Source organism: Thalassophryne amazonica, chromosome 3 (assembly GCF_902500255.1).
Source record: "Thalassophryne amazonica chromosome 3, fThaAma1.1, whole genome shotgun sequence".
Taxonomy (NCBI): domain Eukaryota; kingdom Metazoa; phylum Chordata; class Actinopteri; order Batrachoidiformes; family Batrachoididae; genus Thalassophryne; species Thalassophryne amazonica.
The window spans coordinates 88,875,650-88,892,700 of record NC_047105.1 but is presented as its reverse complement, the minus strand read 5'-3'; the positions used below and the strand labels follow the sequence as shown (position 1 = coordinate 88,892,700).

General features: G+C 41.4%; 1 long non-coding RNA gene across 1 annotated transcript; it reads right to left on the bottom strand.

Annotated features, from left to right (window-relative positions):
- Positions 1 to 1,913: 1,913 nt before the first annotated feature.
- Positions 1,914 to 13,023, bottom strand: LOC117507966. The gene is made up of 4 exons (XR_004559913.1): positions 13,012 to 13,023; positions 12,851 to 12,859; positions 6,256 to 6,259; positions 1,914 to 2,028 (listed from the first exon to the last, which is right to left on the bottom strand). It is a non-coding gene; the product is annotated as an uncharacterized LOC117507966 (long non-coding RNA).
- Between the last annotated feature and the right edge of the window lie 4,028 nt (positions 13,024 to 17,051).

Sequence of the window (17,051 nt, the reverse complement as noted above, 5' to 3'; positions counted from 1 at the left end):
GTAGCAACAAGGTCTTTTCATCTCCAGATTTTTCATTGGTTATGCATATTCTGTTTGGTGCCCACTTTGCACTAACCCAGCACCCCACCTTTCTTACCCTCAAGGCATTCAATCACACTTTGGTCTCATATCTTTCCTTTCATTGGCTTGTTCATCTCATGCCCTCCTTCAAAGTATTGACCTTCACACATGGCTGACTGCCGAATGACTATGAGGAGAGAATCACTTGTGCTGCTGAGAGAGAGAGAGAAAGAAACCTGTTGAATGTAACAACAACAACACTATTGACATTCATGAGATGCTGGAATCCAGTGACGCCTTAATTACCTTCACAACTGAGGTAATTTGGTACTTTGTGTTAAAATTTTTGTTGGATTAATCAGTCACGACCAAACTATTTTGTGAGACTTAAAGTTCAGTCTGACCTGGAATAGGAACCAGTAAATGCTGGGGTGGAGCTAAATAAAGATGTTCTTTGGGGCTTACAAACATTTCCTGAATGCGTGCCAAAAAAAAAAAAAAAAAAAATTGGGTATCATTGGCAGGCAGGGGTGGCCAGTCACTAGAGGGCTATAGAGTGTCACCCCCTCAAAATATTGAGAAAATAAAATACTTAGGGAATAACCCTGTTGTGTCTGATGATTTGCACATGTTAATGCTGGATTTTACAAATTGAGTTTTAAGAGTAGTTTTAATGCGTCGCCATTAAACGGCTATTTGTGTCCGTAATCCAGCATTAATGTCGCCAAATCATCAGACACAAGGGGGTTATTCCCATTCTAATCTAATTCCATCGTTTGCATGGTTTAGTTTTCTGTAAGTAGTTAGGTCGGCAAAGCTTACCGTAGCAACAGCGTCGTCGCTCCACTGCCATTATTGACATCTGCGTAGCAAAGCGGTCAGGGCGTGGAGTAATACATCAAATGTGAAACAGTCTAATATTTTGCCACTGTCAAATTGATATTTTATGGTCGGAAATCTCACACGATTAACCAATCAGATTTGCGGAACAAATGTAATTGGATTTGAATACAGCATAATTAATAAATAAGAAATGCGCATGGTTTGATCAGAGTCAGAGTATGCAAGTACCTGTCAGTGTTAGCATGCATTTAAATGTATTCCAACACTTCTTTTGAGTTACCTAATTTAATTTTGCTTATTGAGAGTAAAGCCCACTTCCTGCTGTTTCGTTGATCATATGAAAGTCAAAGTAATATTTAATTGACCCTTTATTTAACCAGGTTAGTCCTGTTGAGATTCAGATCTCTTTTGCAAGGGAGACCTGAACAAAAGTTTCCAATCCACTAACCTGCATGTCTTTGGATGTGGTTGGAAGCACGAGCACCCGGAGAGAAGCCACGCAAACATGGGGAGAACATGTAAACTCCACACTTCATTTCTGCAGCTAGTAAGCACTGATGGACAGAAAAAAAACAGCGAGTCAACACAGAAAACACAAGTGAACAGAACAGATGTTCCTTTTTGTGTGTGCCTGTGCAGACTGCTGTCTGAAAGCATTTACAAAGATAATATACTTATGCAGACACATGGTTTAAGCAGCTGACTCTGTTTGTGCCTAACACAGTTAAGTCCATTGTTTTCCAATCATGTCTGATACATTCCATAACCTCTGAACTGCTCTGTAAAACTTAAATGTTGGATTACATTTGACTGACAGTAAAAAAGTAAAACCTCTCCCTGTTGTCACGCAGCTCCATTAAAGCACTAAAGTGTCCCCTTGCATATTTTTAATTGGAAACCATAGTACAAAGTTACGTGACAACACTGCAATGCTAAGAAATTCAAATTACACTGAAGATTGATTCATTCTTTGATTTTGCAAAATATACTAATATATTCATATTAAATATATTTACACGATGTATTTTCAATGGGTGATGCAGTTCCCTTGCTTGAGTCATAGGACGTCCCCCGCATCACACCTGGATTTTGAACATGTCAAATTTGGCAAGGTGACAAAGGTCCTCGCCACACAGTCCCACACACTCCCAGAGCCACCGTGGGCTTTGGGAAGCCCTACAAGGTAGACTCAAGTCTATATTTGATTAGTTTTCTTGTATGGAAATCTTTTTTATACCACTCCATCATGAAGCTCTATAATTGTTGATGCACCAGACAAACGTTTCACTGTGTAACAGTTTTCTCCAATTACAGTCACATAAATGGTATTGCAGTGCCATATTGTTTGTATTTCCTAATGATTGATGTAAGTGAATTCCAAGCCATATCCATCTCCTGACTTGTCTAAAAAAGTGATGATTTGTGTAAATTATAATGCTTACATGTAGATTGACCTCCAAAAATTAACACCTTGTGTCTAAAAATGGCTGTAATTTCTACAACCTCAATTCCAATGAAGTTGGGATGTTGTGTAAAATGTTGTGTAAAATCTCGGGAAAGAGATATCGTGTTCCTTTGTGCAAATGTAACCGGTACAAACACTCATTTGTTCCACTGTCTATTAAGCTTATTAATGAACAAGCTTAAATTGTACTTATGTCATAGGAAAAATTTTGCACATTTTTCAGTTGTATGGCGAGTGGTAAATGGCTGTGTGGTTTTAGTAGTATATAGTGGGTTGGTTACAGTGATTTTTAAGGGGGTTTTTTTGTTGTTATTTATGTTATTTTATTGTTGGTGATATTTATTTTTGTGGCTTTTACTGTGTAAAGGCTGGTCCTGTTTTTATTGTTTGTGCAGTTGAGCCCCCTCAGGCACCAAACTAAATTTCTCCGAAAGGAAACGATTAATAAAGAACTTTGAACTTGAACTTTATTCTGCTTTTATTTCCATTTTACACAACGTCCCAACTTCATTGGAACTGGGGTTGTAAATGTTTAATATTACATTTGTCATGTAACCTTTGAATTAAAGGGATTGAACAATAAAGTTTACATAGAGTTTGCCAGAAATTCAAGCCTATATTTGATCTATGTTCTTGCAAGAAAATCCTTCTCTGTGCCACTCCATCATGAAGCTATAGAACTGGCATTGAACCCCTGTAATTACAATCTGAAACAGCACAGGTAGCTCAATGGAATGAGTTCAGCTACCAAGATGGAAACCTGATTGTGATTCATGGACATGTTACCTGTCTATGTCCTTGGACAAGACACTTCATCTACATTGTCTCAGTCCACCTACCTATAAATGGATACTGGCTTTGGCTGGGGAAGTAACCAGCAAGCGACCTCATGACTCCATAATCTCTTCAAAGGCACGTCTTGTTCTGAAAGGCCAAGGCCCCAGAGACATGAATGTCACTGCAGAGACAAGTGGTTGTCTCTACAAGTTCAAAACTTTCATCACATACATGTGTCTGCAGATACACTTCATATGGCTGAGTCCAGAACATCATTAATCCTATGGGGTCTAGGGCTATTTTCTACATTTTACCATACTTTCACTAATTCCCATTTTAATGTACTTTTATCATATAATAACAATGTGTTGCATATCAAAATGTTTACAGCAATCTTAGCTTTCAGAATATCATTCATCCATTTTCTATACTTGCTTACTCCAATTAAGGGTCACGGGAGTGGGCGGGCTGGAGCCTATCCCAGCAGTCATGGTGCATGAGGCAGGGTACACCCTGGACAGGAAGCCAGTGATTAAAAAGTGCCCTATGATCTGTGTCACATATTTGTCAAGAACACTGTACAGCGCAATGTTTGCAGCCAACAGCAACTCTATATGGCAATATTTTGGCTGTAAATCTGAAACAAACAAACAAACAAAAAATCAAATCTTGATTGAAAATACACTGTTAAGCATGTGGATGAACTGATTTGCTGCTAGAAATGGGTTCACTAAAACCTTTAGCTCAAAAAAATCATGTAATGTATGAAGGAAATTGTCACCTCCGCCAATGAGGTTATATTTTCGCCTGTTTGTTTGTTTTTATGTATGTTTGATAGTGAACAGCCTGAAGCCCACGATTTTTCATATATTCTTATGAAATTTTTCTTGAAGATTCACATCCTGATAGGCAAGAACTGATGCAATTTTCAAGGTCAAAGTCAGGGAAAATCTTGGAAAATTGGAAAAATTCCTATCCTTTAACACTGAACGAATTTTCAAAAATTCAAATTTGAAAGCGTTATGTAGGATGGTATCCTTTATTGACTGACAAGGTTTGATCAGGTGTCACCGACCGAACGGTTCCCCCTAAAAATTGGTCCCCCCAATCACTCTCATATTTGAAAGTGAGGTGCAGACTGGCACTCATTATCGCCTGACAAAGTTTGATGCAGATCTGATCTGGAGTTTTGGATCCCAGACACCTTTTTGACTTCTCACTCAGCTTGTCAAGTGTGGCAGTCAAGGCATCTATTAATTCCACAGAAATCACAACATCATCCAAAAAGTCAATTTTTTCTCACCTAAAAAGGCACCACCCTCCAGGGACAAGAAGGTTGGTACTCTCCAGTGGTTTCTTACTTTCCAAGAAACAGGATCCATGCAGCTTTTCATCATCGCCTTCATAATATTGTAATTCTCCTATTCAAGAACAGTTCAAGGAAAAGGTGCTTGATTTTGGATTGCAGCAGTTACAGGGGCATTGCACTGCTGTCTGCCCCAGGCCAAGGTCCTTACAAGAGTTGTTCTTAACAGGGTTCAGTCTTATTTGCTGCTCAGTGACCCGAGGAGTCTGGCTGTACAACCAAGAAGTCAACCATCAACTGCATTCCAGCTCTGTGAGTACTCACTGAATGCATTCATCACTCCAACACAGTCAAAACAGGGCCTGTAGCATTTTACAGTGGCTGGAGTGTCAACCCAACTAATACCCACCCCCATCCCACCACACAAAATGAGTCATCTGTACATGTAGGAAGACCTACTTCCCGGCTGCACTTTAATATTGTGCCAAGGACATGAAACAGCACCACAGTGTGGTGGATATTACTGTACTGTAATCAAATCCCCTGCTTAAATCCAATCACACATCATGTTTTCAGGAAGAACAAAGTCTGTCAGCGTAAAGGAAAAGCAGGTATCACAGCAGCCTCTTACAGTCAAAGACTTCAGCATCTATTATATTAACCTCATTTGTTTTGGCTTCTCTCATTTACTGGAGGTCATCACAACAGATCTTGTATTTTTCTGTTAGGTTCCTTTATCACAATGAGATCTCCAAAAAGTATTGCACATAAAACAGACTTCAAAGTTTAGATCTTGTATTGTAAAGAGTTGTTACGCCAATACAGTTATCTCAGCGCTGGGATCTTGAACCAAGAACAAGGAACCTCGACTTCCTTTGTTTTGTAACTTTTATTACTTCAGCCTTAGCCCCCCCCCCATATGGGCAGTTCTTAACCTGGCTTGAATCAGTTTGTCTGTGAGATGGCTGCAAAGTGCAGTGAAAATAGGCGGCCCTCTGTTTGCTGTGCTTTCATGGTTATGTAAAAATCTTATAGTGTGTGTTTATGTATGTAGTGTAGTTTCACACAATAAAACAGTGATCCATCTTTCTGATTCTTTCCAAGTAGACATGAATACTTTGGTTTTATCAATTAAACATATACGAGGTCTGTTAGAAAAGTATCCGACCTTATTTATTTATTTTTTTTCCAAAAACCTGATGGATTTAAATCAAGCGTGCTTGCATGAGCCAACCTTGAACCTTCGTGCGCATGCGTGAATTTTTTCACGCCTGTCGATTGCGTCAGTTGCTGGCAAGCAGCATTTGTGTGAGGTCGTGTGTAGTGCTCTCAGCGGTTTTTAATTGCACGGAAAATGATGGAAGGACTGGAGCAGCGCTACTGCATCACATTTTGCCAGAAACTGGGCAACAGCCAGGTGGAAACCAAAATGACACAATCGACAGGTGTGAAAAAATTCACGCATGTGCATGAAGGTTCAAGGTTGGCTCATGCAAGCACACTTGATTTAAATCCATCGGGTTTTTGAAAAAAAATAAGGTTGGATACTTATCTAACAGACCTCGTATAAAAAGATCAGATGGTTTTTATCAATTAGACAGTTGTAAAAAGATCAGATAGTTTTACCAAATGTAAGGACATTTTCTGCGTCAGCCATTTTGAAAAGCAGTTAGGTTAAGATCAGATAGTTACAAGGACATTTTGGATGTGTGTCAGCCATTTTGTGTTATGCATCATGGAACACTCTTACAGATCCATATGTTGATTTGGCACGATCTCCATGCTTTATGCTTTTTCTGAATCAACTTCTCATCAGGGTAACAGTGAGTTTTGAACAAAAGACCTTGCTGGGAGATAAGGGTTCTCCAGTGGCATCTTTTAGGCCGGTATTCCCCTAGGAGTGTTGATGGAGAGTAGTTGGGAACACAGAATAGCGACCAAACACACGAATAAGTGACAAATTTGCAGTTGGTATCTCATGCAAGTGGTACAAATGACACGTTGCATACAAAGTGCTCAGCTGGGTTTCTCATGATATTATCCTGCTATTATCCATGTGAATAAACATTTTGGACATTTCTTCGAAGGTATGCAGTACCAGCCCTGTAAATAATAATAATAAAATAATAAATAAATAAATAATAACAAAGCCTTTTTTCTCCACTGAGGAGAAATAAAATGCACACAATCAAAGAGGTCCTGGCTGCCATGTGACGTCCTCCTGTGGACAGATGTCCTCCTCGGCTGAATCCCACCTCTGTGCTCGTGGTCTGACCATGAGTACACATCTCCTGGTCACCAGCATGAGATTTTTCCCCCTTGTGATGTAGATTTAGAAGGGAAAAAAAGAAAAAAAAAATTGTGTCCAGTCCACTGACCATGCATGTATGTAAGTCAGCAGTTGATCAGCAGCTTCTGGATGGACTGCATTTATATATCGCTTTTCCATCTGCATCAGACGCTCAAAGCGCTTTACAATAATGCTTCACATTCACCACAATGTGAGGGTGCTGCCATACAACATACTCAGTACACACTGGGAGCAACTAGGGGATTAAGGACCTTGCCCAAGGGCCCATAGTGATTTTCCAGTCAGGCTGGGATTTGAACCGAGGATCCTCTGGTCTCAAGCCCAACGCATAACCACTAGACGTCACCTTCTCCAACCATCAAACCTAACATATGTATAATGGCGTGCCAACAGCAGGTGGATTTTATTCATAGTGCCAACTTTAAGCGGGATTTCAAAGATTAACAATCCTTCAAACAGAAAGGAGGAGGCTGAAAATTTAAATCAACACACACTCTTAAAAACGATTAAGATTATAGTTGTTTGGAAGCGTTACTAGAAAGCCACAAACAGAAACCTGATGAATATATATCAAATGATACCACAAGAAAAACAGATGTGTATATATATATATATATATATATATATATATATATATATATATATATATATAAAGTATGTGAGGTAAAGGACACCCCTCTTTAACAGAAGATATGAAGTAATCCCTCAGTGATTAAAAACAAGAAAAGCCCGGTACAAAGTGGTGGTGGATTCATAAAGTAATTAGCTTTAAAAAAATTACATTAAAAAGAAAACCTCCACCATTCTGGCTCTGTTAGCAGGTTCAATCACTGCTTTACGTCTTTAAGCCAAAGAATAAATAACTCAATCAATCAATAATTCAAATAAACCATGAGGAAGATCTGTCTTCAGTTTTACCCAGAGCTGTCATTCATATTTGGAAGCCTTCATTCATTATGTTCTTCAGCAATGACAGGAGGGCTGTGCAGACTTCATCTGGTAGCTGAGAGCAAAATGCACAAGAGAAGCTGAAAGGAAGAAGAGGCTGGACTCAGTCAGTCACTTCCAGAAGCGTCATTCTCTCTCCAGTCATCTCCACTATTTTGGCAAGCTGCTAGGACAGCTCATGCATGACTACCATGAGTAATGTCACATCCTCAGTTTTGTCTCCAATCACTCAAAATGTAGTTTCATTCTTCATCAACCCCTTACAAAGTTTCCTCTCAATTCTCGGACATTATTAGTCATGGAGACTACAATCAGAGGGCTTCTTGATGCCTGTGACAGCTCTGTGAGTACTTGGCAAGGGGTTTCATCACCTCACCAACATCGAACTGTTCAAAAATCAAGTGACAGACAAGCGACACCCTGCGACTCACCCAGCAAATATCGCAGGAAATACCTCGCAAATGCTGTTCACAATCTGTCATGGCCGAGTGAGATACCATCCTTAGAGCGGTGTACCATTGCTGATTTTTGACCCAAGTTTCTATCCGAGTTTAAAAATTGAGGAAATCATGCACAATGTTTTAAAACACTAGGCAAAATTCATACTACCTACTACTTTATATCCGCTGAGAGTAACAATCACTCCTGAATATACCTACATTAGATGAGCATTATGCAATTGTTTTTGCACATGCGCAAAGCACTACATTCACATTTTCCCCACACTTTTTTAAAAAGGTCAAATGTTTCTGGTTATATCTTCTTTTGGAATGTGTCATTCTTTAACTGCATATTGTACCAGATTGTCCACATTCACCAACATTAACATTACATCACCCCCGAGCTACACTACTTGAATCAGATTATTCATGTTTTGTGGATCATGATTTATCCCGATGTTACAAATTTAAATTTAATTTAAATATGTTTAAAACTTGATTTCTCTCAATGTTCTACAATGCTACTTTTACCACCGATAGGGCAGCACAGTCTCATTTGAACCCCTATCATGGGATTTGACCACTTCTGGGGACAACCTCCTATTGCGCGATACAAACACAGCATTGTTTCACATGGAAAAATTGTGTACTGTGGTGTTTTTGGCTGCAATCACTGAAGCAGTCGCGAAACAGCAGTTTGTTTTTTTTAGTTCCCAGTGGAGAAGGGAAGACAAGGCAAATGGGAGAGGTCACATCAGTAAGTGTTAGCCTACACAGCTAGCCAGAAGCTGCGTTCTCTTGCCTGTGCATCCGCCTCGACATGTTTGAACTTCAGGTCATAAACAAATCGCAACACATATGTTGTTAGAGGTCCGGATAGGACCGAACTTTTTCAGTCGATGGACTCAAACACTGGGAGCAACAAAGAGAACTTGGTTGTGAACGAAAAAAAGATTTATTTACAATACATAAATAAACAATATTGCTGTGCTGGGGATGCCTGCAGAGTCGAGAGTCAGCACGCAGGTAGCGGTGGCAATTAGGGAGCTAGGAAATAGGTTTACCGTTCAGAGTTCATGAATTATCATCAGAGGTCAGATCCTGCACGTATTATGATGCAGTTCCAATTAAGCAGGACTTGGCTTCAGAAACAACTTGGAAAGTTCTTAATAGTTCAGCATCAGAGTTCATACAGTTCTTGTAAACAGTTCTTGGTCATGCACAGTCACAAACAGGAGCAGGGTGAGAGCGGGATATCAGCAGCTCAGTGTCATGCAGGAACTTAGCTGAACGTGGCAGAGCGGTGCGTTCTGAGGCTGAGAGCAGATGAGTTCCAAAGTGACGTAGTGCTTGGTAGTGGTGTGGAAACCAGGAGCAGTGCAGCGTGGAAGCCACGCAGGAAGGCGTATGGAAACACCAAAAGATCAACAAGCTCTATTACGGAAAATAGAGGAGGCCAGGTTACCTTGAAATGAGCTGCGGGAAGCTCAGGTGTCAGTGCACTTGGAAGTGGCAGGAAAGATGAGGGAACAATCATGAAGGATCAGTCTCAGAGAATCTCATGGAAGATAATGGAATGGAATGGAAGCTCAAAGCCGGGGTTTAAGTAACCCACTCCTGATGAGCCACAGGTGTGAGTGGCTGATGGGCGACAGGTGTTCCTCGACTCTGCAGTGCGTCACATAGTGCTTTGTGAGATTTTCCTGGTTTAAAGACACGTGTGCTGTTGGAGCTGGAACTGAGCAGTATTCAGTGGTGGGCACAGTTCCGCTAATCCCCTAACCGCTAATTATCGAAGATAATGTTTTCATTATCGGATTAGCTTTTCAGATAACTTTGAAAACCATCATCAGACCAATTATCTTCCAATAAGTTTTGGTCCGATAATTTTTAGACCGCTAACATTTTTGCAGACAGCTTTTTCTAGTAGATGCATAGTTCTATCCTCTACAAACAGAGAAGAGCTGGTTCCAGAAGAAACCACTCTATTCTCTGCAGGCAAAGGAGAACTGGTCATAGAAAAGAAAAAAACTTTCTTTTGACCCCATACTAATACACTGGCAATAGCACCCAAGTCATCCAGAGACGTATAGTTTTAACTTATGGTTAAAATTTTAACCAAACTAATTTCAGACAAGTTATTTAAAATAACGTCACGTCTGAAGCTTTATAAAGTGAAAATATCAGATATATGTTTTAGTTTTAAAGTAATGCACTAATTCTGAAGGTTTTAGTGTGGACATGCAGCTGTGCCCAGTGCATTATGGGTATTCACAACAGAAGAAATGCATTTGAGATGCTCTGATCAGGCTCGTACAGACAACAGCATTAAAGTCTTTGTATATTGTGCCTAAAACTATTGTGAATATAGTCTATGGGTTTATAGATGTTGTTATTGTGTTTATTTTATGTAAAAATGCCAGAAGAAGCCCAGTTTGCTTCTCCAAAAGCCAAAAAGTCTGTTAAATTGTGATTCAGGCCGTATAACCGGCATCAATATAGAACACTGCCATCTACTGATGACCGGTTATATTACAGTGTTGTCAACCGTATGATTTTAAAATTATCTGTAGGTTTCCAAAACCTGAGAGACCCCACACATGGAGATAAAAAAATCATAGATCTGACAGGTTTAGTTGTACAGTGTGTGGTGTCAGCCACACAGTAAAAACAACACACACAAATGTCATCACGATTGTCGGAGCGTCCTTAAGATTGTCAGAAGGGGAAGATCGGGTCCAATATCAGCCTAATTATCTTGCCATGTGAACCAGGCTTGATGTTATGACGCCTCACGGAGCGACTGATTGATGCGTTATGACACTGCACCGAACATGTTTTCACTGTTATTTGATTTCTTTGTGCGACTGATATCGTTATTCAAGCATTCAAATGGCGATTCCTATCGCCACACAACTCCAACCACACACAAGAAAGCTTTTTTGACAGTTCTTGTTATTGAAAGAAACCTTGTCTCCCTAACCGGATAGAGTTGTGCGCTTAGGCGCTATCTAGCGGGATCTTGAAAATTTCTTTCTTTTTTATACAAATGAAAAAAAATGACATTTTACAAAAGCACATTCATTTGTAAACACCGACACATTACATTGATTCACTTGTGTTGGTTTTTACATAGAATGAATGAATCAACCAATCGGTATGAGCGGAGGCTTAGTTACCCATAATCCCCTTTGGGCATCTGTGTGTTAATGTTCAAATCTTCAGAATTAGTGCATTATTTTAAAATTAAGAGATGTGTTATATATCACTTTGTACATTTTAAGAGTTTACATTAATGTAGTTATTCTGTCCGGAATAATTTTATTTTTAAAGCAAAACTGTAATTCAAACTCGCTTTCCATTTCAAGACCTCTGCCTCATCATGGGACCACTGTATCCTGTCAGGGTAAATGATACTTTCCTACAGCAGGGGGCAGAGTGCACAAAGACAAGCACTGGCTTTTTGGGTTTGTGATCGCCGTTGGTTCTGTTAGAGGCTTTGGTGGTGTTTAAACTCAAAATCTGCTTCTTAGTAGCTGAGAGTGTATGGGAAGCAAAATTTAAAGCTATCATTTATCTGTAGCTTCCGATAAGTTTTTAGGCAGTTTATCAGTTTAGCGTTAAAAAAAGATAACTTTTCAGTTAGCTGGTTACCAGTTATCGAAGCTAACTTTTTGGTTATCTGTGCCCATCACTGGCAGTGTCCCATTTAATGAAAGCATGTTGTCATATATTCTCCCTGTTCATGCCTCCCTTACAATGAGCACATCAAAGAACTCTCACCGCACATCCTCGGGAAAAGAGAGAGAGGGAGGGAGGGGGGGGGGGGACAGAGCAATTCAGTTAAAAAAGATTTAAAGCAACACAGTGCTGTCCTCCACTCCTGCAGAATTGTGTGCTTCAATAAATAAGCAAAAAAAAAAAAAAACATTTAATGCATAAGTGCAGAAGTCCTGATGTCCACTGCAACTGTGGCCAGACTGGTAGCAGAGGCTCTTCCTCTCCAATCATCTCCACTATTGTGCCGTGTTCCCACACAGCTCCTGCATGTGGCCTAGCCACCCCTCCCCCTCCACATACACACAGTTCCCTCACAAATCTTTCATGTTGAGTCACAATGAGTACATTCAGAGGGTCGCATGACACCAGCAATGGCTCTGGGAACAAACTGGGAAGAGCCGTTGTCGCTTCACCAACTTTAAAAAAATTCAAAATCCAGGAGCGATGCTGGTATTGCCCTGTGAGTGAAGCGAAGGAAGAGCGCCACCTAGGGAATCTCATGTGAAATAAAAAAAACGCCTATCTGCATTCACTAGTTTTGAGCTACATTCTTATTTTGATAGCTTTCCCAATTGCATTAGAGCATTCTTTTGATTTTTTTTAGGCTACAAGACTTTGTATTTAAGCCATCCCACAGCATGCTTTAATTAGTAAAGTTTTCTCACATCTGTCTGCATAAAACTGTAATGGCACCGCTGTTATCTCTGCCCGCATTCCCTTAATCTTATTCATTACTAAAAGAGCTCAGAGACTCAAACACCTCTGAGCACCCAAACACTGTGTCTTACTAATCTGACTCTGCGTGGATCTGGGATGAAACACAGACGGGGGGTGATTTGTCGACATGCTGGCTCTGGCATTTGAGGCAACAAGAGACAAAGATACATCAGAGACAGGAAGGAGTGCTTTGTTCCATCTGTCTCTGGTCCGAATAATCTGATCAAAAGAGCACGATGCACGAGGAGCCCCTTGGTCGTGTCACACACAAGCTAAATTTGATTCACAGCAGGGTTCCTGGCGGTTAAAGGAAGCACTAAATTATAATGAGAAAACTGGAGGAAAAGGTGTTTATGTGTGACACTGTCACCAAAAAAACTGTAGATTTCTTTTTCTGCTTCACTCTGAATGTCATAAACTTTTTGATGTAGTATGGTGAAGGTTCTGCTGCCTTAACCAGGGTCCAAAAGAGGTTAATTTTTCTTTTCCTTGTATTTGGCTAAGATTCAGACTTCACCTGAATTTCTTGAATCTGTCTCGGCCTGCACTCAAGCAATGATTAAATATTCCATGTCCACAGTGTCCAGAGGTGGAATAAAATTGGTTGTGCTGACATATTTGGCAGAGCTGTTGAATTATTCCTTGTCTGCTGGCACAGAATCATCTCCCATGTGCTTTTAAAACATAGACACTAATTGTACTACTTTTATTTGTCTAAAGTGTGATTTGATGATGAACCTTTTGTGTTATACATTTTGAAATGCATTAATATTAATGATTTTGAGTATGTTTCTATAATGCTTTTCCATCTTTACCCAGACACTCAAAGCACCTTTGCTTGACTAGCATCATAGTAAGTAAGTCCCTTCGGCTGCTCCCTTGTTTGCACTCGGGGTGGCCATAGCAAATCCAAGGTGGATCTGCATGTTGAACTGGCATAGGTTTTACGCTGGATGCCCTTCCTGACGCAACTCCACACTACATGGAGAAATGTGGCAGGGGTGGGGATTTGGGGATTCTGCACTGAAACCAAGCGCATTAACCACTTGGCCACCACCCCTGCTTGACTAGCATAAAGCTGGAAAGTGAGCTTGCAGAATTCCACTGTGTGTGTGTGTGCTTACTAACACATCTGCCCGTGGGAGCAGAAGAACGAGAGAGGCTAAAGCTCTTTGATAAATTAACATCTTCATATGTGATCATTTGTATTTTCTCTACCTTCTCTGCTAAAGGTTGTGAGTTGGTTTAGAGTTACAAATCATGTAATGTGCAATCACAGACTGCTTAGTAATAAATTGCATTACTTGTCGGCAGGATGTATTCCTCATTCTGGTTCTGTTCTTCACTCACTCACTCATTTTCATCCGCTTATCCAGGACTGGGTCCAGGAACAGCTTCGGCAGAGGACCCAAAACTTCCCTTTCCAGGGCCACATTAACCACCTCTGACTGGGGGATATCAAGGCGTTCCCAGGCCAGTGTGGACATATAATCTCTCCACCTATTCCTGGGTCTCCTCCCAAGTAGACATGCCTGGAACACCTCCATAGGGAGGCACCCAGGGAGCATCCTTACCAGATGCCCAAACCACCTCAGCTGGCTCCTTTCAATGTGAAGGAGCAGCGACTCTATTCCAAGCTCTTCATGGATGACTGAGCTTCTTACCTTGTCTCTAAGGGAGACACCAGCCACCCTCCTGAGGAAACCCATATCAGTCGCTTGTACCTGCGATCGAGTTCTTTCGGCCATGATCAAACCCCCATGACCACAGGTGAGTGTAGGAATGAAGACTGACCAGTAGATCCAGTAGATCAAGAGCTTCACCTTTTGCCTCTCCCTTTTCTTCACAACAATACAGTGAATGCAATACTGTCCCTGCTGCACCGATTCTACAGCCAATCTCACGCTCCACTGTCCCTTCACTTGTGAACAAGACCCTGAGGTACTTCAACTTCTTCACTTTGGTCAAGACCGGATTCCCTTCCCAGAATAGGCAATCCATCGGTTTCGTGCTGAGCAGCATCGCCTCAAATTTAGAGGTGCTGATCCTCATCCCAGCCGCTTCACACTCTGTTGCTGATCCAGTGAGTGTTGGAAGTCACAGGCAGATGACGCCAACAGGACCACATCATCTGCAAAAAGCAGTAATGAGACCCTGAGCCCACCAAACTGAAGACCCTTCTCCCTCCAACTACACCTCGATATCCTGTCCATGAATGTCACAAACAGAATTGGTGACAAGGCGAAACCCCACCGGAAACAAGTCTGACTTACTGCCGAGCACCCAAACACAGCTCTCACTTTGTGACTACAGAGATTGGATGGCCCTGAGATGGGACCCCCTCACTCCATACTCTCCCGGGGTACCTCATCATATGCCTTCTCCCAGTCCAGAAAACACAAGTAGACTGGACGGGGCGTACTCCCAGGCACCTTCCAGGATCCTTGTGAGAGTGCAGAGTTGGCCGGTTGTTCCACGACAAGGACAGAACCCGCATTGATCCTCTTCAATCCGAGGTTCGACTATCAGCCAAACCCTCCTTTCCAGTTTCCTGGAGTAGACTTTACCAGGGAGGCTGAGTAGAGTGATGCCCCTGTAATTGGTACACACTCGCTGGTTCTCTTTTTTAAATATGGGGACTGCCACCCCAGTTTGCCACTCCTTAGGCACTGTCCCCTCAATGCAGTGTTGAAGGAACGTCTCATCTAAGACAGTCCCTCCACACCCAGAGCCTTCAGCATTTCTGGACAGATTTCATCAACCCCCGGGGCCTTGCCACTTTGGAGTTGTTTCACTACCTCAGTGACTTCCACCAGGGAAATTGATGAAAATTCTCCATCAGCTTCTTGCTCTGCCCCTACTATAGAGGGCCCTCTTGTCTGATGCAGGAGTTCCTCAAAGTGTTCCTTCTAGTGCCTGATTACCTCCTCAGTTGAGATCAAGAGTCCCTTCCTTACTGTAGACAGCCTGGATGGGTCCCCGTTTTCCCCTTCTGAGGTGCCTCATGGTCCTCCAGAAGCACCTTGGTGCCGACTGAAAGTCCTTCCCCATGGTTACGCTGAACTCCACCCACACCCACTGCAGTGCCTCCCTCACATCAGAGGCTGATGTTCTTCAGGCCTGTCAGTACTTTGCAACTGCCTCCGAAGTCCTCCGAGATAACGTATTCCGGAAGGACTCTTTCTTCAGTCAGATGGCTTTCCTGACCACTGGTGTCCACCATGGGGTTGTGTTAATCCAGTTAAACCAGGTACATTTAGTCTTTGGCTAGTTCAGACTGAATTTCATCAACTTTGGGTTGGATCAGGTCTATGTTTTAAGATATTAATTCATGCACATTTGTATTTGTATATGATTTCTATGGGTTCATTTTGGTTTGGTTACAAGCTTTCATTTGTGTTATTTGGTCATTATTTATCATGAAACTTGAACAGTTGAACCACTTTTAATTTTGCTGTGCAGTTTGTGGTAGAATAGCCAGTTTGTCAGATTATCCAGGCACAGTGTATGGATCCTGTGTGCCAACAAGTAAATATTTTGTCACTACAGCTTCACCGTCTAAGGCCCCATTTATAAAATAAAGTTTTGATGATCAGAATGCAGTCTTGACCACATGAAAGGACAAATTTAAATGTTATCAAAATGCAATAAAGGGGATAGAGAATCAAAATCATCTTTTTCATGTTTTTGGTGTTAGTTCAGAGTCTCCCCGCTGTGGGGAATACACACAAAGTGCCAGCAAGTTTCAGAACCTCTGTTTCAAGTATTTCTCCTTTTTTGAATTGCCCCTAGAAAACAGGCCAATCTGTTTTGAGAGAAAACTTACGTCACTTTTTCGCCAATAGCCCCCCCCCCCCCACACACACACACACACACACGCCCCTTCGAAATTAATTATTCATAAGGTTGTGCCCACCCATTCCTACCACTGGAAGAGGAGCAATGGCGAGCTACAGGTGTGCTTTCCCAGGCTGTTTTAGCGGATTACGATCTTCCCACGGAAAGCAATGTACGCGATCACTGGCTTTTATTCATTTTTAACCGCATCCCCAGTACATACAACCGCCGACTATTTCTTTGCTCTGCGCATTTCACGGAGGACTGTTTCACAAACCTTGCACAATTTCGAGCTGGCTTCAGTCGGTATTTAATACTCAGTAGAGGGTCAGTTCCGACTTTGCGACAAAATAAACCCCAGCAATCAGTACAGCCTGTGAGTATCACATTTTCTTTTGTTTTAAATTTGTGTTGTGCCATATTCCTGTTGTAAGAATTGCACATTAGAATGGCACGTTAGCTCTGTTTTGTTCCTCTAAAGGGAATGAGCTAACCCCTTAGCAGCTAGGGATGTGTATCGAGAACCGGTTCCTTTTGGGTATCGTTAAGAAATGACTCGATCCACCGACATCAATAAGCTTTGTGCTTAACGATTATCGGTCCTTC